Source organism: Pogona vitticeps, chromosome 3, assembly GCF_051106095.1.
Source record: "Pogona vitticeps strain Pit_001003342236 chromosome 3, PviZW2.1, whole genome shotgun sequence".
Classification (NCBI taxonomy): domain Eukaryota; kingdom Metazoa; phylum Chordata; class Lepidosauria; order Squamata; family Agamidae; genus Pogona; species Pogona vitticeps.
The window spans coordinates 134,329,892-134,355,326 of record NC_135785.1 but is presented as its reverse complement, the minus strand read 5'-3'; the positions used below and the strand labels follow the sequence as shown (position 1 = coordinate 134,355,326).

Below are 25,435 nucleotides of genomic sequence, written 5' to 3'. Positions count from 1 at the left end.
TGTATTCAAGTAGCTCCATTTTACTTGATTATTCTTGGATCTTTTTACTTCACTTCAAAATCTATTAAATGATTTCCAGATGGTTCAGAAGATGGAAGGCTCTTCGGCACATTTGGCAAGGTGACTTGTTTTTGTTCTCCGAAGATTTAACCTAGCTTCTTCTGGTTTAATGTATAGATATTAAGATGTGTGCAGAAAACATTTCCTCAATTTAGCCATTGTCTAAGAGGTTGGTGTCCATTAAGTGGATGGGTTTAGTGCTGTATTACCTTATTTTGTTAAATATTTGCTAGTACACTCAATATACTTCTGGAGGGGCAATGTCAGCCAAATACCGTATTTTTTGCTCCATAAGATGCACCTCCAAATAAGACGCACCTCATTTTTAGGAGAGGAAAACCAGAAAAAAATATTCTGGCAAATTCATAAGGCAGTAGCAATAGATAGATGTTGTCACATCAATTACCTCAAATTTCTTGCAGTGTACAACACAGTGAGAGCTTTTGAACAATTTGTAGTTGGCAAAGTTATTCCAATAGCCACAGACAACAACACTACAATGCTTTATATCAACCACCAAGGAGGAATACAATCCATGTCTTTCTTGCTACTGACAGTACAGTTTTGGGACTGGTGTATTCTCAAGTATGTCATTTCACAAGTCATACATGTACCAGAAGTGGAGAATCATGAAGCAGACTTCTACAGCAGGATGACACACAATGAGTGGGGATTACCATCTCAAGTTTTAACACTTATAATGAATTGTTATTGCACTGAAAGAGATGAATAAACAGATTGTTGCTGGGTAGCCAATAAGAGCTATGATGAAGAAATCACCACCAGCACAGGTGTAAGCAAACAGCAAAGCATGCCTCACTTCCACTCCCTCCTTTCCTTCCTTACAGCAATAAAGTTTTCTCTCTCTCCACCATTCAGTTCTTTACTTTGCAGCATGCAGCATGCAGCATGTCCACATAAAGTGTGCTTATTTTAACAGCTTTTTGCAGCTGATCCTCCTGTTTCCTCCACTCTGTAATCATTTTTTCAGATGAGGAGGCCCAAAATGTCTCTGCACTGTTCACTGTTTCCATACTCCTTAGCATATTTTACTACCTCTAGTTTAAAAGGAATGTTATATGCTAGCCTTTTCTGCTTTGCACTAGTAGAATGAGTTCCCATACTCTGCAAGAAAAATGTGCCCCTTATTCATCACATCTACTGCCTGCTTCCTTTTACAAATATAATCTCAAAGCAGCACAGAATCATAGAATAATGGAGTTGGAAGGGGCCTATAAGGCCATCAATTCCAACCCTTGGTTCAATGCAGGAATCCAAATCAGAGCAGATCTGACAGATGGTTGTCCAATTTTAGAGACTACAATAGGATAAAATACAGTAGCTGGGAATCACAATGAAAAGATAAAATCTACCAGCAATATTGTAGAACAACAATGATTAAGAAAAACCAATAAAAACAGGGGGAGCGACACCATGCAGCTTTTGTTAACACAAAAATACTACTAAAATTTGTTTCCAGTTGTGTGTGTGTACATGTGAAATGAGTAACATCTCCTTGCTATTTATGAAATGTTGGGTTCTTAAACCAATTTTCAAGATTTCAAAGCTTTACTTGGACATATTCAGATCTGTGATTCAGATCTGCCCTCTGCAATTCAAATTGCCTTGCTCCTGATGAGTCCATAAAAACTGTGGCAAGCTAATACACCAAATAAAACCTGTAGCCCTAGTGGTAATATATTAAGGAAAGGAGTGTTAGGTCCCTTTTGGTTTCCCTTTTGAACTTTATTTTGCATGTGCTCAGTGCCTTTTTAATCATTCTGTGCTTCAGAATGAAATTTGGCTAACAATACACATTAGCCTCCCCCCTCCCAGGTCCCTTAATGTTTTAAATATCTGCAAAATTACTTCTATTTAGGCTTAATTTATGGGGAAGTGATGCAGCTTACTACCAAACTCTGAACTACAGACAGCTATATCTAGCCACCTTTCCCCCATCCAGCAGGCTCTCAGTAGTAATTTTATCTTCCCCTCACCATTCTCAGGCCTATTAAACTTACTGGCAATTTTAGAAGCTTTTGTTTCTGTCCTCTCTCTCTCTCTCTCTCTGCTTCTCTACATGTCTGGTTGGTCACATGGTCTAACTTCTCTGCAGAAGGTGAAGGGAAAGAGACTCCTCCTTCCTGCTTTGCTTCTCCAATAGAAAAGCCAATTGGGTGATGCAAGTAGGCAGATATGCTAATATCTGTGCACTGAAGGATTGTGGGAGGAACATCCAGCCCCTGATGGGGGTCCTGCAGGGCACCCCAAAACACTGAAGAGCTCTCCTGGCCTCTTTTGGGATTGGGGCTGTGCAGCCCTGTTCTGATCAGGAGGTGCAGCCGGGAGTCACCATGCCTTTGGAGGGTAGGGCACACAAAGGGGCAGGAGGTTTAGGGGCCATTCTAACTCATACCTGGCAGGGGAGATACCATTATTGTAAAAGTGGTTTTCCCAGGGTAAGGCTCATCTATTGCACTTTGGATGTGTTGACCCCTGTGATTTTCCCAAATGTAGGAAAATCAACTGCTTAAGGGGGAGACTGTGTTTATGGTTTCCCCTGGTCTTTCTAGAACCACCCTTTGGTCCTTGGCTGTTTTCACTGCTTGTTGTCATAGGCCTGTTGGCCTTGCTGATTTTCCAGGTGGGCTGCAGAAAGCTAGCAGTGCAGAATGGTGAGGTCCAAACAGCAAGCAGTCTCTGCTGCCAGTTCAGAGGCCTCCCAGTATAGCACTGGGAGGCTTTTGGGTGGTGGTGGCTGAACCCTGGGTTACTGTATTCACTCCATAAGATGCATGTACTTTCCCTCCCACCTTTTTGGAGAGAAAAAATGTGTCTTATGGAGTGAGAAATACGGTAATAGATTTCTTCAGTGGGGTAGGTTTCAGCTGACCAGCAATGATTCTGCATGATCCATTATCCACTTGTTTGGCATGTGCTGATTTATACCATTCTGTGCTCGTGATCTTTCCTTGATAGCAAAACAAAAGATGTGTGTTGATGTGAGCATGTTACATGGTTTCCTGCAACTTACATTTTATTTGAAATCACTTACGTAAAAGGACAGGAAAATTTACAGAGTGATTTCCTAACAGAATATATTTTATTGCGTATTTTCTTTTATTATACATTATGGTGAAGGGAGGAGAACGATTTGTAAGGCTGCTGCTTTTGAAAACAGACTTGCTATCCCTGCAGTATTTATTCTGACTTGGACTGCACATTTTAACAAGACTGTTTCTTGAGTCTTCCATCTATATTTCTAGTCTACAATCAATGTCACAGTAAGGATGCCTTTTTAATGCTTTCACAATTCAGCAGTTAGACTTTAGGAGTTTGACTGGTTACCTTAATTAGCTAAGTGGCAGGGAGTTAACATTTGTACATCAATGCAAAAATATGACTGGAGCCATTATAGTATTAACATTTGCTGACTCTGGCAATGAGGTACAGTGTAGGTCAGTTGCATCATCAGTCTTCAGGCATGTGAGTAATAATTGCTAGCATAATGCTCAGGGTCTTTTTGAGCTGGCTGGATCTCCAGGAACTGTTATGGAGATATTGGTGAAAATATCTATGTTCCTTTGAATATCGCACCATGAAGATAAACTCAATTACTGTGCCAAGTAATGTGAACTATTGACACATTTAAATCTCTCCTTTCATTGTGTATCTATAGGTATCAGATTCAAATAACTACTCCTTAATTCAGAATTATTTTTTTAACTCTCATGCTTAAAAAGAAATTTAGTGCTTCTTATTGCAAGAGAGCATAAAGTTAGCATTATGTTTTTTAGTTGAGGCCAAATGTCAGGTTTTATTTTACGTTATGCATATGACATCTTTCTTCTATAAATGAGATCCTAAGCAGATTACGAAACAGTTTAGAACAGAAGAATAAAATACTATATAATCAGAAACATTAAAGTAGAATTAAATGTAATTTATTGTTAAAATGCCATAAAATCGAGTTTTAACAAGCAAAAAATGGCAACAGTACCTAGGATCTCAAATCTGCATGGTAAATTTTTCAATGGAGCTGGTTCACACATGTGCACATAATATTTGGTAACAGCAATATTAGGTAGCACCTTGCATGTGCAAACAGGTTACTGTCCAGCAAGGGGAGGCCAATGCCTATCCTTATTTTTCTTAGCTAGTGATTTTATTGTTTTATTATTCTAGCTGGAGTTTGCTAGAGTTCTAACTGTAGTTATGGAAATGTTTCTGATTGCTTTGCTTTTGCAACAAACTGAATTTCTTTTTAAATCTTTATTTTTCTAATAAAACAAATATACCAAAAATCTTATGTTTGATCTCTTGAACAGACACAACCTGCTACCAATACTAAACTTAATTGATTTATTTCAGGCCACGGAACTAGCTACCTTGAGTCCAATATTGTCTGGAGTACTGGGAGATCTTAATGAGTCTGAGACTCATGATTATATTCTGGTTCTCAATGATTTTTAAATGGGAATAGACTTGTGGGAAAGAGTTTAGTGTATCTGCCTGAGATGGGACAAGGACTCATTCCATCTCCAATAGGAGTGCATTAACTCTGGAACCTCTCTATTCCAAGCAGTCTGGGTTTTTTTAGGAGAACGGACTATGCTGACAAAAACAACTCAGATCAAGTCCATCATCCTCATCAAGAGATTCATACAAAACTATGACTTTCCATGACATTATCTGGACTTCAACAAGAAATTGTGGAAAATGTTTTGGAAACAATTCATGTGTGTTAAAATCCTCCATGCAGATCACCCCTGAGAGATGCAGTAATGTGGAGAAAGAAGTAGTGAATAATCCAGCACATGCTCTCTGCTGTCCATTCCGAGACCAGTTGAATGGCAATAAAAATATACATTTGGATACCATTTTTACTCTCAGTGGTTATGCCAATAATGTTACACAGCAATAGAATAGCTGTCATTTGTCCATGTGACTCTGTCAATGGGACACTTGGCATAGAGATCTCAGACCATCCAAGGGAAAGAAGGATTTAAATTACTACAGGCTGGCTGAATTTTCAGTATTTTGAATGAGTTGATTAATCTGCATTATGGAGGTAAATTCATATTTGTATCATCTGTAGACAATAAACAGGGAAAGACACAAGAAAATTATCACTGAGATAGTACGATTTTGTTTTTGCTAATGTTAATACTGGAGGCATTCAAGAGAAACTTAGACAGCCACCTGACATATATCCTTTGATTTGTGTTCCTGCACTAAGCAGGGGTTTGGACCGAATGGCCTTACAGGCCCCTTTCAACTTCATTATTCTATGATTCTATAATTCTAATAGTTTAGAGAGGTTTTTTTTCCAGCTTTACTGTTTCTCCACATTATATATTACATTCATGTAAAATGCTCACTATAGAAAAATGTGGTAAGTCCTTTTTCACATCAACTAATATACAAAGTGTTGCTATATTTAATGAACTAGCATATATGGAAGAACTGGATATATTTATCTCTTTTGGATCAATATGGCTGTCCTATTGTACTTGCTGTATTTGTGTCCTTAGTTTCACAAAGGGAAGAGACACTGCTTTTATACTAACACATTTTGTGCAAAATGTGGAAAGCATTAAAAAAAAAACACTACTTTCTCCATATCAAATAGAATTGGGTAAGCATCATTTACTCTGATAGCCAAACAGATCTTTCTGAGCATTCCCAAAGAAGATTCTGCAACAACAGTAAAGATGTTTCAAGCTTTTGAAAGGGACAAGCATACAAATTGACCAGAAAACATTTAACGGGTAAAAGGAAGCAAATCACTTCCCAAAACTATGTATGTATGTATGTATGTATGTATGTATGTATGTATGTATGTATGTATGTATGTATGTATGTATGTATGTATGTATGTATGTATGTATGTATGTATGTATGTATGTATGTATGTATGTATGTATGTATGTATGTACGTACGTACGTACGTGTGTACGTGTGTACGTGTGTACGTGTGTTTGTTTGTTTGTTGAATTTCTATCCCACCCATCTAGACCAAAAGTCTCCTCTCTAATATTCACTCTCTAACCTAATTCCTCCTAAGCTTTTGCTGTTTTTAATATCCCTTTCTGTATATCATTTTAATAAAAACCAACTACAAAAGGTTGGGTCAATAAATGCTCCTCTTTCTCCAAAATCATCGTGCCATAAAGACATACTTGCAATTGCATTTATATTTTCTGCTGAATTATATTTCCATTTCTTAAAAAAGAGAGAAATTTAAATTTAAAGGAGAGTAAGGTCCGTATTTGCTTGATTTCAGCTTAGCATGGATCTAGGAATTATGACTGCAAAAATGGTAATATTGAAATAAAAATAAAAATATCCTCTGTCTACTTAAGCACAGAATTATCCTCTGTCTACTTAAGCACATTAATTTAAATGCATAAATACTGATACTACATCCTTCCTTGAATTTAATCTCTTTAGAGTGGAAGAAACCTGTAACAGTTGATTTAAAGAGGTTTGTTACAGTTTTAAAAAATCATATCCTTTACTTTATCTTTGATTGTACAAGCGTAATAGGCAGGCATATTCAAAATATTATGCTTTGAACAGGAAGACTTTGCATTGCTGTAAGTTTCCTAATCAAATCTACTTATTAAACTGCACAGTCCTATCCTCTAGTTACACCAGATGGGCAAGGTAAGGACTGTTAATAAATTCCCTTTTCCTTTTTTCCCTGTGGAACAAAATTCTACATCAGTATACTGGATTTAGAATTTTGTTCCACAGGAACAAAATTCTACATCAGTATACTGGATTTCTCCTTCATGGATTGCTGCCTTGTCGTGGCGAAGGGGCTTGAGCAACTCAGAGAAGCTATGGGCTATGCCGTGCAGGGACACCCAAGATGGACAGGACATAGTGGAGAGTTCCGACTAAACGCAATCCACCTGGAGTAGGAAAATGGCAAGCCACTCCAGTATCTTTGCCAAGAACGCCCCATGATCAGAAACAAAAGGCTAAAAGATATGACGCTGGAAGATGGGCCCCTCAGGTCGGAAGGCGTCCAACACGCTACTGAGGAAGAGTGGAGGACAAGTACAAGTAGCTCCAGAGCTAATGAAGTGGTTGGGCCAAAGCCGAAAGGATGCTCAGCTGTGGACGTGCCTGGAAGTGAAAGGAAAATCCAATGCTGCAAAGAAGAATACTGCATAGGAACCTGGAATGTAAGATCTATGAACGTTGGGAAGCTGGAGGTGGTCAAACAGGAGATGGCAAGAATAAACATCGACATCCTGGGCATCAGTGAACTAAAATGGACAGGAATGGGCGAATTCAGCTCAGATGATTATCATATCTACTATTGTGGGCAAGAATCCCGTAGAAGGAATGGAGTAGCCCTCATAGTCAACAAAAGAGTGGGAAAAGCTGTAATGGGATACAATCTCAAAAATGATAGAATGATGTCAATACGAATCCAAGGCAGACCATTCAACATCACAATAATCCAAGTTTATGCACCAACCACCGTTGCTGAGGAGACTGAAATTGAACAATTCTATGAAGATTTACAACACCTTCTGGAACTGACACCAAAGAAAGATGTTCTTCTCATTCTAGGGGACTGGAATGCTAAAGTAGGGAGCCAAGAGATAAAAGGAACAACAGGGAAGTTTGGCCTTGGAGTTCAGAACGAAGCAGGACAAAGGCTAATAGAGTTTTGTCAAGAGAATAAGCTGGTCATCACAAACACTCTTTTCCAACAACACAAGAGGCGACTCTATACATGGAAATCACCAGATGGGCAATATCGAAATCAGATTGATTATATTCTCTGCAGCCAAAGATGGAGAAGCTCTATACAGTCAGCAAAAACAAGACCTGGAGCTGACTGCGGTTCTGATCATCAGCTTCTCATAGCAAAATTCAAGCTTAGACTGAAGAGAGTAGGAAAAACCACTGGGCCACTCAGGTATAATCTAAACCAAATCCCTTATGAATACACAGTGGAAGTAAAGAACAGATTTAAGGAACTAGATTTGGTGGACAGAGTGCCTGAAGAACTTTGGATAGAGGCTCGTAACATTGTCCAGGAGGCAGCAACGAAAACCATCCCAAAGAAAAGGAAATGCAAGAAAGCAAAGTGGCTGTCCAACGAGGCCTTAGAAATAGCAGAGAGGAGAAGGGAAGCAAAATGCAAGGGAGATAGGGAAAGTTACAGAAACTTGAATGCAGACTTCCAAAGAATAGCAAGGAGAGACAAGAGGGCCTTCTTAAATGAACAATGCAAAGAAATAGAGGAAGATAACAGAAAAGGAAAGACCAGAGATCTGTTCAGGAAAATTGGACATATTAGAGGAACATTTTGCGCAAAGATGAACATGATAAAAGACAAAAATGGGAAGGACCTAACAGAAGCAGAAGACGTCAAGACGAGGTGGCAAGAATACACAGAGGAATTATATCAGAAAGATTTGGATATCCCGGACAACCCAGACAATGTAGTTGCTGACCTTGAGCCAGACATCCTGGAGAGCGAAGTCAAGTGGGCCTTAGAAAGCCTGGCTAACAACAAGGCCAGTGGAGGTGATGGCATTCCAGTTGAACTATTTAAACCCTGAAAAGGGTCACCATAAGCCACACAATATTATTATTATTTGATGTATCACTTCAGAAGCCACTGCATGACAATACTGAAACTTCATTGTTAGGTATTTCACCTCATTTCGTCCAAACAGAGGGCCATTCTTCTAAAAGCTAACTCATCTGGTTATGTCATTAACAAATTTTTAATTTAAATATCTGAACAAAATATTTCTGGTTTTGTAACTTTCTGGGAAACACTAGTCTGTATTGTTGCTTAGCCATAAAGATCAGTGGCTTTGAGCAAATTGCTCTCTATTTCACAGCAGATACCCTACTCCCCAGGGCCACGATTTTGAGCTCACTGGAGAAAGCATTGGAACAGATAAAGTTAGGGAAATGCTGGATTTCATCATTTGAGAATGGATTTAGAAACACATCCTCATTGCTGAGAAATAAAAGGGAACTATCACCGTCATCATACTTTCCTCGCCAAAGCTTTAAGCTTTTCTGACATTTGCTTGTATACACTGCTCTCATAAGTCAGAAGTAAAACCAAGTGGAATATCTTGATTTCAGTATTTGTCCAACGTTTCAGCTAAGCTCAAGGCAGTTTGTGATGTCTCTCTCCCTTTGCCCCCTCCCAATTTATCAGTAGATTAGTCTGAGAAATGGTGGTATGGATCAGATTATCTTTCCAGGTATAGTAAACCATAGTTTATAAATGAATGTCATTTATTTCTCACTTCTGTTAAGACATAGCCCCCATTACATTTAAAATGGGAAATCCTAGCTTAGAGTAATAACTCAAAGCTTATTAATTAGTTTGGAAATGCTTCCCAAGGAATACAGTGGATCCTCGACTTACAGACAGCTCAACTTACAGACGCTTTGAGTTACAGACTTATCTGGCCACAAAATTTAGGTACGACTTGCAGCCTGAGAATCAACCTACAGACCAGAAAAAAACAAAAATGGAACAAAAATGGAATGGAAACCGATTACAGGATTAATCGGTTTTCAATGCATTGTAGGTCAATGGAGACTCGACCTACAGACTTTTCAACCTGCAGCCACCGTTCCAATGTGGATTAATTCCATAAGTAGAGGTTCCACTGTACAGGGATTTTTCTGTCTTTTTTAAAAATCATATATAGTGCAAACTACTATAACACAATGGTCTGTCTGTGTACATTAAAGTAACAAATAAATCCAAGATTGGGAGGAAAACACCTTCCAATGAACAGCCATGGACATAAATATTTTTTCAGGATAAGCATACCCTGTTGAATGTTGTACAATAGCAGGGACTGAAATACAAATGGTATTTAAATTTCATTTAAAAGCGTTTATGTTAATTTCCCCAAACACCTATTATAACAAGTGGTAATGATTGCAGCTACCTACCCCATGCAGAGTTTCTAATAGAATGAGCCAACAACAACAAAATGAATGTGCAGATTTGAAGGTTACACACACCACTTCCAATTCTGAAAAACTACAGTGGCAGATGCTTGGTCTTGAATTTCTGCCAGTACTGAAACACTGTTTAGCCATGTATTTCAATTTGTAGATAGACTGCAAAGTTCCAAGCCTTTTGTCACAGGACAAATTCTCAACTGAATATGCACAAACACTTTTTCAAACTCATTCAAATCACTCACTTCAAATATGTCTTAACAGGAGCAAAATTCTCTGGCTCCCTGAATATCTGGGTTCCTCTTTTGGTACTGTGGCAATTGGCCCTGCCACTCCTGCTCAAGAGCTTATTTGCATGAGCCTATGAGAGAGCTGGAGAAGTGAAGTCAATGGTTATATGAGGCTTGGCTGAAGAAGGAGCAGTCAGAGTCAGAGATGAGAATCTGAAGTAGACGTTAGTCTGTGGTAGTTAGGTAGGGTGGCAGAGTTAGGAGTTAAAGGAGGCAGTTAAGAGTGTGGAACTTGCAGAGAACTAAGAGAGTTAAGAGTGAAACAAGTTATTACTAACCTAATGAATACATTAAAGTCTGTGAAGAACCTGTTTGAGCAAACTGTAATCAATAAACCTGTGTTGTTCGAATTTATATTCAGCTTGAACCTCAGTCTTTCTAATTAAAGGGTGTTGACAGAGGTTAACTGGTGACCAGCGGTGGGATTCAGAATAATCCAGTGTGCTAGTAAAAGGGATACGAAATAACCCAGAGTGAAAAAGTGAATATTTTGAGAGTGAGGTATTCCTAGGAAGAAGGACATGTGGATCTGAGGTGAATAAGCTGATGACCTGCTAGAATGCTAGAGTCTCAGGAGAAGACTTAGTGGCAGGATTTCTAAGCCTAGACCTCAGGGAAGTCCTTGAAAAGGGAAAATACCTACTCAAAATAGAATATTTACCTCAGGATTTCAGAGTCCAAGTGGCTAACTCAGAGATCTGGTCTAACAGAGAGAAAACAGGCGTGGATGGAGTGGAGGCCATGGGTCTAAATAAGTCTGAGGGGATTTTTAAAAGATTTAAGTGAAAAATCAATTAAGCAGAGAATTGTTTTATGTCTGGAGGTAGAGGGATTGCCTCAGACTGAGAAACATAGTGGCCCGGGTGAAGTCAGTTGAACTGTTGCCATTATCATCTGCCGAATGAGAGTGAGAACTACATAGTACCGCAGTGGAGAGGAAAGAGAAAAGAAACAAAACCCGGCAGTAGAAGTATTTTAAAGAGAGGCTTGACTAACTCAGAGATATAAATCAGTCCCTTTATGTAAAAAAATAAAATAAGTAAACATGCCACCTAAAAGAGTTAAAAGCCAGTAATGGAGGTAGTGAATACTCAAGAAGCTGAGGAGAATGCAAATGGGGATACAGATCCTCAAATTCATGTGGTATCGGAGGAATTTGAGGAGGAATCCTCAAGGGAAATTATTTAAAGTTCATTAGGTCTTGAGAAGTGGGAACTAGAACAGGAGTACAGGAACTAGAAATTAAAGAAAGAGAGAAAGCTGGAGCTAGAGCCCAAGGAACTGGAAATTAGAGAGAAAGCTGAAGCCAGATAAATTGAATTTGAGCAAGAAAACAGGCAAATGCAAATTCAAATAGAGATGAAAAAATTGGAATTAGCTGTCCAAAATAACAATAATAATAACAATTCTGGTGAGGTAAGTCTCAGTCCAAAATTGATTTAAAGAAATTTCCACAATATAGAAAAGGAGATTGCCCTGAGACATTCCTAATATCTTTTGAAAGAGCTTGTTGGGATTCCAACATTAAAGATGAGGAGAACATGGTTACCTTAAAGTCTTTGATCTTGGGAGATCTTGCAGAAATCTAGTCATGTGATGATTGCCCCATGTCACTCCTGTCACTCATATTCAGGATCTCATTTGCATGAGCGTATGAGAGGAGTGGAGAGGCAGAGTTAGCAGATATAAGGTTTGACAGAAGACATGAAGTGGGAGAGATATAGAAGTTGCAGAGAGATAGAGATAGTCAGGAGATAGTGAGAACTGATACTAATAGAGATAAGCTGGTCAAGATAAATAGATAGAGCAGGTGGTGATTGGTTATGTGGCAAGATATATATTTAAATGATTTGATTGTATGCATTGAAGAAAGAACATCTGTGATTCTGATTAAATTTAATACATTTCAATAAATAAGTTCTGTTGGCAGTAACCAGACAAATGTCTGACTACAGTTCTTTATATTGTGGATAAAGGAAATCCACTGGTGGCAGTGAGGAAAAGAGGGAACATCACAATTGGTATCTGCTGGTAGGAGGACATAGCGTGAGCCCTTTGTTTGGGGAAACAAGCAGTTCCCAAAGAAACTAAAAGACCAGTAATAGTGGAAACTGAGTCTCAAGAGGCACAAAGTTTATTACTTCAGGAAATGGAGGGAAATGGTGACCCTGTAACTCCAAGAGAGCAGTTGGAGATTGAGGAAAATGCCTCAGAAAGACCAGGTGTCCTAAGCTCTCAAAAGTTTGAAAAATGGAGGTTACAACAGGAATTCAAGTTTAGAGAATTAGAAATTAGAGAAAGAACCAGGGGATTAGAAATTAGAGAAAAAGCTGAGCAAGAGGCCAGACAAATGGCATTTGAACAAGAAGACAGACAGAAAGATTCAATTGCAAATGAGACTATTAGAATTTATTATCTCAAAATAATAACCGGGTCCACTAATTTTACCTTAGGGCAGCTGAATCACTCTTGCACCAAGTCTGACCATATTTAATTGAGAATCAAGGCACACACATGAGTTCTAGGGAATCTAATCTTCCTAGCACTCTGGAATATGTAGGACCCAAATGGTAGCGTTAAGTAAACGTGGCCTTATTAATTATATCAATTTAGATAAGCCAATTAGTTATTGTAGCGTGTGTTCTATCCAAGAAGCCAACTTCCAGACATTAAGCATGTTTTGTTTTATTAGAAAAATAAAGTCCTGAAAGGAATAAGTTTAAGCAAAGCAAAACAAGGCATATTTGCATATTTCCAACCCCCATCCAATCAACAAAAGACAGGATTCTTCTACAAGAAACGAAAATAACAAACATCTAACAAATATAATCAGAGGAAGGCGGACCTTCTCTCCAACTTCAGCAAAACTACATCTTCAAACAAAACTGTAAATTTCATTAGGAAAAGTTCAGTCTTACTGTCCATTCAAAAACAAAGTCCATTCTGTGTCTTTCTACTGACGTCCATCTTCTCTCTCTCCTTGTGCTGGAATTCTCCTCCTTTCTTCTTCCCATGAGTCTTAAGGAAAATGTTGTGTCTTTGCTCCCTCAGTACTAGGATAGTTGCTAAGTTATTTATTTATTTATTTATTTATTTTATTTCTATCCCGCCTATCTGGTCGTACTAGACCACTCTAGGCGGCTCACAACAAACAGCAACAACAAAATTTTAAAACATTACAATTTAAGAAAGATAGAAATTAAAAAGATATAGAAAGAAAATCGTCAGGAGTTTTCTGTTGGAAAGGCCCGCTTATACAACAGCGTTTTTAATTGTTTCTTGAACATGCCCAGCGAGGGAGCCGCGCGAATCTCAGGAGGTAAGTTGTTCCAGAGGCGAGGAGCCACCGCCGAGAAGGCCCTATTTCTGGTCTTTTCCTTCCGGGCCTCTCTCGGCGTTAGGCTCCTCAGCCTCACCTCCTGGCTTGCACGAGTGACACGGGTAGATCTTGGTGGGAGAAGGCGCTCCATCAAGTATCGAGGTCCTAAACCGTTTAGGGCTTTGTAAGTAAGCATCAAGACTTTGAAGTCGATGCGGAATCGGATGGGCAGCCAATGCAACGCGGCCAGAGTGGGGGAGATATGTTGGTATCTTCTCACTCCACTGAGTAATCTGGCCGCAGCATTCTGCACCACCTGTAGTTTCCGCAGCAGCCTCAAAGGTAGCCCCACGTAGAGCGCATTACAGTGGTCTAATCTTGAGATTACAAGCGCATGCACCAAAGTGGTGAGAGCCCCAACATCGAGGTAGGGCCGCAGCTGGGCTATCCGCCTAAGATGAAAGAAAGCGGTGCGGACCACGGACGCCACCTGGGATTCCATGGTGAGCGCCGGGTCCAGATGGATCCCCAAGCTGCGGACCCCATCCCTGGCGGACAGAGTCACCCCCCCAAAAGTGAGGGAGTTTCCCATATCCCCAAGTGTGGGGGCACCCACCCTCAGTACCTCCGTCTTGTCCGGGTTCAGCCTCAGCCCGTTCTCCTGCATCCATTCCAGTACGGACTCCAGGCAACGCTGAAGGGACAGAACGGCATCTCCTGCAGTTGGAAAGTTACGAGATAAGGGTCACACTGAACTGCACAGAGGTGCAAAACTGCAAAAAGAAACCATCCTTGCAATTTTCCACTCTCCAACTCACACACAGAAACCATATGGATTCTTCCAGGCTAACTTTGTAACTATAAAGTTCCATCAGTAAATCACTTTTTTAGCTTTCATAACCAAGTTCATCACACTGTGATGTTCAAAGGTCTGCCTTGGATTGGTATTGAAATCATTCTATCATTTTTGAGATTGTATCCCAGTACAGATTTTCCCACTCTATGGGATTCTTACCCACAATGGTAGATATGATAATCTATGATAACCTTAACCCTAATCCTAACCCATTCCCATCCATTTTAGTTTGCTGATGCCCAGGATGTCAATGTTTATTCTTGCCATCTCCTGTTTGACCACATCCAGCTTACCAAGGTTCATAGATCTTACAGTCCAGGTTCCTATGCAGTATTTTTCTTTTGCAACATCGGACTTTCACTTCCAGGCGCGTCCACAGCTGAGCGTCCTTTTGGCTTTGGCCCAACCACTTCATTAGCTCTGGAGCTACTTTTACTTGTCCTTCGCTCTTCCCTAGTAACATATTGGATGCCTTCCGAACTGAGAGGCTCATCTTCCAGCATCACATCTTTTAGCTTTTTGTTTCTGTTCATGGGGTTTTCTTGGCAAAGATACTGGAGTGGTTTGCCAATTCCTGCTCCAGGTGGATTGCGTTTAGTCTGAATTCTCCACTGTGACCTGTCCATCTTGGGTGTCCCTTCATGGCATAGCCCATAGCTTCTCTGAATGACTCACACCCCTTCGCCACAACAAGGGGATATACACACAAGTACAAAGTGAAATTTTAACAGCACGATCTACTGGAATTATAATTTGTTATTTTGTTTATATTTTTAAACTCTCATTGAATATTGATGCCACCAGGTGCTCAGTACAACAGGTGTCACAAAAGGGTGACTACTGGTTCTTTTGTATTCCAGGAAGAACAATATTAAACAGCAAGGACCTCACAAGACACATTAATAAATGTAAAAATAAATATACTTTATTACCTATTGATTACAATTCTAAATAAAGGGGTTTCATGCATTCAGCACATTCATACCACATACATACTCACCAAAGAGAGAAGAATTCTTTATTTGCATTGTCCAAGTTCCAAAGAAAGTAATTAGTTCTAAAAGCTTTTTGGTCTCAGCAGACAGACTAACAGTCAGACTAAATGTTTTTCCAGACCCCTCTTCTTATATTCTATTTAGGCAGTTTTTTAGAAGAGCATGCACAGAAGACATTTCTTTGTCTCAGGTTGCTCACAGGGCATGCGTGGTAGAGATTTCTTTAGATATATGCCCATCACTTATTGTGAAGTGTGGAATCCTTAATATGTCTTCCATCACTTACTGGACAGGTTTGGAATCTGCTTTGTTCAGGAGGGTCCTCGTACCAGGTGTGATGATTTGTGTTTTTATGTGTTACAAGAATGGGATATATAGTCCTAAGATTGTCCCAGTAGCATCCATCTTGATTTAATGTCTGTGTCTGTGGTAGGAAAATTTTACATGCTGTTTCAGAGAAGCTTCGTTCTCTGGTTATCTAGTTGCTAAGGAGAGCCATCCCTGGTAGTCATAATAATTCTGCTACAAAACATGATAATGACTCAAACTCCCATGAGAAAGTTAGGCGGGACAACAAGACCCAGGAGGGGGTGTTCCTTATTGAGGCATCCTGGGAAGAAGAAGAAGTTGGGGAGAAGTTGGAAAAAGATGGAGTTTGACTGAGAAAGGACAGACATGTGCTTTTTCCCAAAATGGATTATAACTTTTGAATGGAGTCTTTTTGCCAACGTGGACTAATGGATTACAACTGGATTTTACCTTACCTGTTGGACTATGGACTGTGAAGTCTCAGGATACGTAAGAATGACTACGCTTATGTATTATCCTAGTTTAGAATGCATTCCTTGTTTTATTTTTATAGCTGGAGTGGTGGGGGTGATCTGTCAGCCTTGATATGAAAATGTTTCTAACTGAAATGCTTTACTATAATCTGAATTCTTTTCTGAACCATATGTCTTAATAAACAGTAATGTTTTGGAATTGCATGCATTGGTTTCTTGAACAGACTAACCTATCTAATTGGCCATGTGTATTTGCTACCATATAGAGCCCAGATTTGCCTGACTGTAAACTCATGGATTGTCTGTGTTTCTCGTTTTTACTTAACAAAGGGGCTGGACTTGAGGAAGGAAAATTAGTGCAGGGCCCGGCTGAGATCTAGGGCTCGTCTTAGCTCATAAGGACTGACTAATTTTCTGGAATCTCTCCTTCTCCGGCTTCCCCTTAATCTCCTTGGAGATGGGGGATTGCTTACACCAGGGTCTTCTTAATCCCCTTGACTCTACTCCCAGCAGCAGATGGTTTTTCTCAACTTAGTTCAGAATGTTAACAGTTCAAATGTTGAACCTCTCACAATGAGGGCTTGTAGCTAGAAATACAAAGTCCCATAATTCCTCTGGTTTTGTTGGTCTCCATCTTTGTGTCCTAACTCTTTCTGGTTCTTCACCTGATCCAGGCCAAACATGCACACACATCACACAGGGAAGGGTGTGTCCTTCAGTGGAAGAGCCGTGTGATTTGCCTAACAGAAAGGGGAGTGTCCTGATTACTGCTCAGGGCTATAAGTAGCAGCTGTGAGTTCTGGGAGGGTCTTTTGATTCCTGACTGTGGGCAGAGTACAGCTGACAAATACAGTTAAAAGCAGACACAGGAAGTCCTGACCAGAGCTTGAAAATAAGGTAGCAAACAAGGAGTTAGCCAGAGGAGGCAAAGGGGGATGCCCCTAACATTTTTTTATGTTTCCTTTGGTATATGTACAACTACATTTAAACTATCAAAACAAGAGGGACAGGTACCCTAAACAAACAGTTGAAAGTAAAAAAGCTAGAAGGGATTATGGATTGTTAAAACAATTCAATTGTGGTTACCTGCCAAGTTTGTGCAATGTTTGTCTTTCTTCCTGAGTGTAAAATGATGTATACATATAACAAGTGTAAACTGGTGGTACTGTTAGAAGAGAAAATCAGAGACCTGGAGCAGTGAGTAGCCGCACTCAAGGCTATAAGGGAAGATGAAGCCTACATTGATAGAACTCTTCAGCAGCAGCAGCTTTTAGAGGGGGCACTGCTGATGGAAGAAAACCAAAACATTGCAGTGGAGGAAAATGCTGTAGAGGCTATAAACATAGTGGAGGAACTAGCATGGAAAAGAATCAGTTAGAAGCACAAGAAGGGGAAGTCACTCTTCCCTGGTGGACCTACAAAACTGCTTTCAGTTACTTGAAGAAGAGTCTGTTGGACAGCATGCAGAGGAGACCCCATAGGAGGAAATGTAGCACTGAAGCACAGAAGAATACAGTCACTGATCCCACACCATACAAAATGAAGAAAAGAAGAGTAGTTGTAGTAGAGGACTCCTTACTATGTAGAACTGAGACTGAAATATGCCAGGAGGATCCATGGACTCGCCCGGTATGCTGTCTTCCTGGAGGATAGTTAAAGGATGTGATGGAAGGATTGCTATCACTCATGAAACCTACAGATACATATCCCTTTTTTCTTGTCAACATGGGAACAAATGGCACAGCCAAGAGGAGCTATTGAGAAATCATGTCTGACTTTGAATCTCTGGGAAGGAGACTTAAGGACTTTGGGGCTCAGATAGCTTTTTCATCCATCCTACTGGTGCTTGGAAGAGGAATCAAAAGAGAAAGGAAGATCCTCTGGGTGAATGGCTGTTTATGAAGGTGGTGTTGATGAGAGGGATTTGTTTTTTGGAACCATGGGCTAAGCTTCCTGTAAGAAGGACTGCTAGCAAAAGATAGCTTGCATCTAATAAGGACTGGGAAGAATGTGCTTGCCCACAGCATGAAGAACTTCTTCAGGAGGGCTTTAAACTGAATTGGAAGGGGGGGGAGATGCAAGCATAAAGGGTAGATGAAGCATTTCACACAATAAGAGGAATGGACCAATCTGATCAAAAGGGCAATGATAATGACATTAGCAACAAGAATCATAACAAGAATCATAATCAACATCATAATAATATTCATAAAAATGTACAAAGAGGCCACAAATCACACAACCTCTGGTGTCTGTATAAGAATGCCAGGAGTATGAGAAACAAACAAGAAGAACTGGAAATTTTAGTTCAGGAGGGTAAGTATGACTTGATAGGAATAACTGAAACTTGGCGGGACAACTCCCATGACTGGAATACAGCAAATTAGGGATATAAACTGATCAAAAAGAACAGAGAGAATGAAAAGGGAGGTGGAGTTGCAGCATATGTCAAAATATGCATTCCTGCACAGAAATACAGGAGGAGGAGATTGGTTGTCCCATTGAAAGCATCTGGACCAATCTACTTGGGGTAAAAAAACAAAAGGAACTTGGTAGTTGGAGTCTACTACCGATGGCCCTATCAAAGAGAGGAAATGGACAAAACTTTTGGAAAACAAATTGCAGGGTTTTTAAAGAGATACAATGTAGTAGTGATAGGAGATTTCAATTATCCAGATATATGTTGGGAGGCAAATTCTGCCAAGTATGGCCCTTCCAAGAAATTCCTGGCTTGTGTGGCTGACAATTTTCTCCTACAAAAAGTGGAGAAAGGAACTAGAGGATTTGCTATTCTTCACTTGATTCTGACCAACAGAGATGACTTGGTGGGGAAAGTGGCAATAAGGGGAACTCTAGACAAGAGTGACCATGTCCTTCTAGAATTCTTGATTTAAAAGGAAATGAAAGCAAAGTGTAGCCACACACATATGCTGGGTTTTTAAAAAGCCAATTTTAATAATCTCAGGACAAGGATAAGTAAGGTCCCATGACAGGAGAGCCTAACAAGAAAAAGAGTCTAAGAAGAGTGGGAGTTTCTAAAAAAAGAAATTCTAAAGCTACAACTACAAACAATTCCAACAAGAAAAAAAATGTAGGAGGTTACGAAGAAATGCCAGTGTGCCTTCAGAAAAAGCTCAGGGAGGACCTAAAAGCCGAAAACGTTCCATAGGTAGTGGAAAGAAGGCCAGGCCACCAAGGATGAGTACAGACAAGTAGCAAGGAAATGCAGGGATGGCATGAAGAGGGCAAAAGCTGAGAATAAGCTGAGGTTAGCTGGAGACACTAAAAGCAATTTAAAAAGCCTTCTTCAGGTATATGAGTAGCAAAAGACAAACAAAAGACATAGTGGCACAGCTCCACAATAGAGATGGAAAAATCATAACAGAGGACAAGGAAAAGATAGAGGTGCTCATTTCTATTTTAGTTCAGTCTTTTCTCATAAGACTGATGATGAACTTCCAAACAAATTGGAAGTGCAAGTGGGGGACAGGTTTGCAGTTGGAGATTGATAAACAAATAATCAAGGAATATGGTTGTTGTAGTTTTTTGGGGCCATTTGGCCATGTTGTGGAGGTTTTTCTTCCTAATGTTTCACCAGTCTCTGTGGCTGGCATCTTCAGAGGACAAGAGTTAGAACTCTATCTTTGTTCTAAGCTTTAATTCTTGTCCTCTGAAGATTCCGGCCACAGAGACTGGCAAAACATAAGGAAGAAAAGCCTCCACAACATGGCCAAATGGGCAAAAAAAAAAAAAGCAACCATCAGATCCCAGCCACGAAAGCCTTCAAGAATACAATCAAGGAATACTTTACCACCTTGAAGGAGTTCAAATCTCCAGGCTGTATGAACTACATCCAAGAGTACTGAAGGAACTGGCTGAAGAACTCTCAGAAACTCTATCCATTATTTTCTTGAAATCGTGAGAAATGGGTGAGGTGCCAGAGGATTGGAGAAGGGTAATGTGACCCCTTTCTTCTCAAAAGGCAGAAAAGAGGAACCTAGGAATTACAGGCCAGTCAGCCTGACATCAATCCCAGGCAAAATTCTGGAACAGATTGTAAAGCAGTCATTGTGCAAGCACCTTGAAAACAATGGAGTAATAATAATAATGATATTAATAATAACCTTTATTGTCAACGTACAACATGTGTACAGTGAAACTGAATGAGTCTCCATTGGTACAACCACACAAAGTACAAAAAACACAGAATTACTTTCAGACAGAGAATACATCTCCAGCCATATAAACAAATCCCTAACTCCAGGAATACCGGGGCTAGGCACACATTTCCACCGATATGTACATATTGCATGTTGCACTGGCACTGTGAATCTGTATTATTAAGTCTAGTCGTGGTGTTATGTGGCATTTAGAAGTCTGACACAAACATGGCTAGAAGCCAACATGGATTTGTGAAGAACAAATCCTGCTAAACTAATTTGAACTCATTTTTTGATCAGGTCACCTCTCTGATAGACAGAGGGAATTCTGTAGAGTAGTATATCTTGACTTCAGCAGAGCTGTTGACAAAATGCTCCATGATTAGCAAGCTAACTAGGTGTGGGATAGATCAAGTGTCAGGTGGATACACGATTGGCTACAGAACTGTACTCAGAGGGTGAACTGTACTCTAACTGGGAGGAGATCACAAGTGGGGTACCCTAAGGCTCAGTCCTGGGCTCGGTGCTCTTCAATATTTTTATTAATGACTTGGATGCAGGGAATGCTTATCAGATTTGAAAATGATACAAAATAGAGCAGAATAGTTAATACCCTGGAAGACAGAAACAAAATTCAAAATGATCTTGATAGAATGGAGCTCTGGGTCAAAAGCAACAGAATGAAATCCAACAGGGATAAGTGCAAAGGTCTGCATCTCAGAAAAAGAAACCAGTTGCACAGTTTACAAAATGGGGGATACCTGGCTCAGCAAAACTACGAGCAAGATGGATCTTGGAATTGTCATAGATCACAAGTTAAATATGAGCCAACAGTGTGATGTGGCTACAAAAAAGGCAAATGCTATTTTAGGCTGCATTAATAGAAGTATCATTTCCAAATCCCACGAGGTGCTAGTCCCCCTGTATTCAGCACTGGTTAGGCCTCACCTTGAGTATTGTGTCCAGCTCTGGACACCAAACTTCAAGAAGGAGGCTAACAAATTGGAAAAAGTTCAAAGGAGGGTGACAAGTATGATCAGGGGGCTGAAAACCAAGCCTTATGAGGAAAGGCTGAAAGAATTGGACATATTTAGCCTTGAGAAAAGAAGAGTGAGGGGTAATATGATAGCACTTTTCAAATATTTGAAAGGCTGTTATACAGAGGAGGGGCAAGATCTGTTCTCCATCATTCCTGAGTGCAGGACATGCAACAATAGGCTCAAGTTAAAGGCTGAATCTCAGGAAAAACGTCCTAACTGTTAGAGCAGTACAACAGTGCAACCAGTTACCTCAGGAGTTGGTGAGTGCTCCAATACTGGAGGCATTCAAGAAAAACTTAATAATCACCTGGCACTTGAGGCATTCAAGAAAAACTTAACAATCACCAGAGCACAGGTTGCTGTCCTCTGAAGATGCCGACCACAGAGACTGGCGAAATGTTAGGAAGAACAACCTTCAGAACACGGCCAAAGAGCCTGAAAAACCCAGAACAACCATTAGATCCCGGCTGTGAAAGCCTTCGCAAATGTATTAAAATCACCTGGCAGGTCTGCTTTGACTGTATTCCTGCACTGAGCAGGGGGTTGGACTTGGTGGCCTTGTAGGCCTTTTCCAACTTCTCTTTTCTATGATTCTATGATTCTATTATTAGGAAATATGAAATTTCTCTGTGTACTACATTTCAAATTTATCATAGTTTGTGCATGCCACCAAGTCCTTCATGTGTGATGGGAGGGTCAACCAGCCTTCTCAGGGATTTCATCATGGCACAGGAGTAATTTAAGCAGCAACTAGCCTTCATTGCAGATATACAGGCCCTTCTGCCTAGAGCCCTGTTGTCATGGGGAATCTTCCAGTCCTTCCAGTCCCAGCAGGATGGTTCCCTTGACCCCTCTACCCTTCCTCAACTTCACAGCCTCCTTACTTGGTTGGCCCAATCCTGGTTGTATTTGTTGCTTCTTTTTTTCCTGCACAGCTCCCTGGCTTCTGGCTCCTAGTTGCTCACAGTGCTGTCCCTGCAAGTCTGTGAATGCAATGATATGAGGGATCAACATGGTTGTGAGATGGTCCAAGAAGACAGATGCATCATGCACTACATCCAAAAAGTGATGTGGACAGGGTGAGCACCCAAGGTCTTCTAAAAGAACACCTGATGCTTGAACAGAGAGGTTCCAGGCATAAGTGTACTCCTAAAACAGCTGAGCAGAGTCCAGGTAACCCAGCCAGGCAGTACCACTTATCCTTTTCCCAAGTCTGTTCTAAAGAGCAATTAATTGAGAACAAACAAACCTCATAGTAATGGACTCAAGTAGCATCTCTGTGGCCTGTCACTTAATACTTGCAGATTTGCTGTTCAAGAGACCAAACTTAGGATTTTAAGAATTATTGTTTTATTAGAAATATAAAGAATTTAGAAATATTCCGTTTGTTGCAAAAGCATAGCATTCTAGTACATTTCCATAAATTAAAGCAATTAGAATCTTGGCAAATTCCAGCTACAAAAATAAAAGAAAAAAACTCTAAAATAGCTTAGAATGTAGGCTAGGCATAGCCCCCCTTTCTCTAACCTTTCTCTGAACTACATCTTAACATAACAGTAAAAACTAGAATTTGGAACTCAAAAATCCATCCTAAAATCAATACTAAAAATCATTCTAAAAACCAAGCTCTCTTTCTGTCTCCATTCTCCATTTTTCTTTCATGCTGGGACCACCCTTCTTCTCTACTGTTCTGTGATGTTAATCAATCAGCGTAAAGGGTTGTCTCTTCACACTCCACCTCCATTTCCCATGGGATGTGCAGGTGTTGTTCTTTGTCAAGATGTTGTGTCTTGGCTCCTTACCATCTCTGGCCAAGGCAGCTTCATGGAAAATTCCAGCTCGCTCAAGGAGCAACAGCTTCTCGAAGCATCCAGTCATGCTAACACAGACCAATATGGATTCCTTCTACACAATTCCATGACTACAAATCCCATTCATAAATCATATTTTAGCCTTAATAACCTAAAACATGACATGTCACCTCTGGGAGTTCCAAAAATCTGAAACAGTAAATCTAGCTTCCATTTTTGGCTAATAATTACAATAATAAGTGTAGCAGGCCACTCTCAAGCCTCTACCAATCCAGGCCTCTAAGAGTGCTCACTACCTCTCACCAAAAACTGCTGCCACCAACCTATCCTTTAAATCAAAAGGACAAGTGTTTCTTTCAAAACAAATAAAGTATTTATTGATTACATAAAATACAAAAGGGTGAATCACTGTTATAAAATTAAGTTGACAATCACTGTTTCTCAGACACTAGCTCACACAGACTTTTCCCTCACTGACAGGCACTTTATCACTCTATCAATCACTCTAATCACTCATCTCCCAAAACTGATCTCTCAAAACTCCTCACACACACCTTATATAACCCAGCTCCTCCCACTTCTGCACCACCCTCCGTCCTCTCATTGGCTGAGGTTCCCCTGCCCAGCTGTGACGGACAGGTGAGAGCAGAGCTGAACGCCACAATGCCTCCCCCCTTAACAAGTTGTTTTATGGGGGAAAGCTAAAGTGCTTTCCTCTTTGAACAGCGAGGAGCAATACAATAATACATTTAAACTAATAACAATAATACATTTAATAAACATTTTCATAAACATTAAATAATCATCTTACCTGCAAGACATTCCCACACATTCATTACCATTTACCATGATCATTCATGCATACACTCAATATTAGAATACAACATGAAAATTATACTTACATTCAAATTTATCTGCATATACAGTGGGGTCTTGACTTGAGAACTTAATCCGTATTGGAAGGCGGTTCTCAAGTCAAAAAGTTCTCAAGTCAAATCTGCATTTCCCATAGGAATGCATTGAAAACCATTTGATCCGTATCTGCTCTTTTCCGTCCATAGAAACTAATGGGAAGCTGCTATTCTGCCTTCAACCACTAGAGGGGGATATTTTGTTTCTTTTTTTCTTAGGTCAAGAAAGGTTCAGGGAAGGCAGGGAAAATACAGTCCAGGCAGGACAGTATCAGGTAGTCTGAAGACTGTCTCCCAATCCACTCTCTAAACACTGGGAGGAGTGAGGAAGCAGACAGGCACCCTTTTCACTGGCCAGCAGTTAACTGAAAGTTCAAATTTTGCACTTTCCCTGCCTCCCACGTGGGTTTTTTTCAGTTCTTAACTCAAATCTAAGTACTTAAGTCAAGTCAATATTTTCCTATGAGAGTGGTTCTTAAGTCAAAATGTTCTTAACTCAAGTCGTTCTTAAGTCAAGACCCCACTGTACAACAAATAACATATATCAGTGTGTACATGAACAATAAACTTTTAAATATTTTAACCATTTTAAGAGTCCATTTTTCTTCTTCACTCGTCTGGCCTTCTCGAGAGGGCATCTGCAGCACAGTTCTGAGTCCCTTTAATCACTTGAACCTCAAAATCAAAGTCCTGTAGAAGCAAAGCCCACCTCATCAGCTTGCTGTTGTTAGCTTTGATAGTCCTTAACCACAATAGTGGGGAATGGTCAGTACAAAGGACAAAATGTCTTCCCCAGATGTATGGCTTAAGTTTCTGCACCGCATACACAATCGCAAGACACTCTTTCTCAATGGTGGACAGATGTCTCTCGCCTCCCTGCAGCTTCTTACTCAGGTACGCCACCAGATGAAGGTCTCCGCTGTCATCACTCTGGCACAGCATGGCTCCTAACCTGGAGTTGGACGTATTGGTAAAGATGGTAAACTCGCGCTGGAAATCAGGAGCTCTCAGGACTGGGTTGGTTATTAATGCCTCCTTCAGCTTCCCGAATGTCTCCTTGCAGTTGCTGAACCACTGGATACAGTCAGCACTCTTCTTGCGGGTTAAGTCAGTCAAAGGAGCTGCTATCTCACTGAACCTAGGAATAAATCTCCTATAATAGCCTACCAGCCCAAGAAATGATCTGACTTTCTTCTTGGTGGTGGGTCTAGGCCAGTTACTTATAGCTTCTACCTTAGC

The 25,435-nt window shown here is 40.2% G+C and overlaps 1 pseudogene; it reads left to right on the top strand.

Moving 5' to 3' along the window:
- The first annotated feature begins 2,468 nt into the window (after window positions 1–2,468).
- On the top strand, window positions 2,469–2,621 carry LOC140706150 (U1 spliceosomal RNA; annotated as a pseudogene).
- The last annotated feature ends 22,814 nt before the right edge of the window (window positions 2,622–25,435 follow it).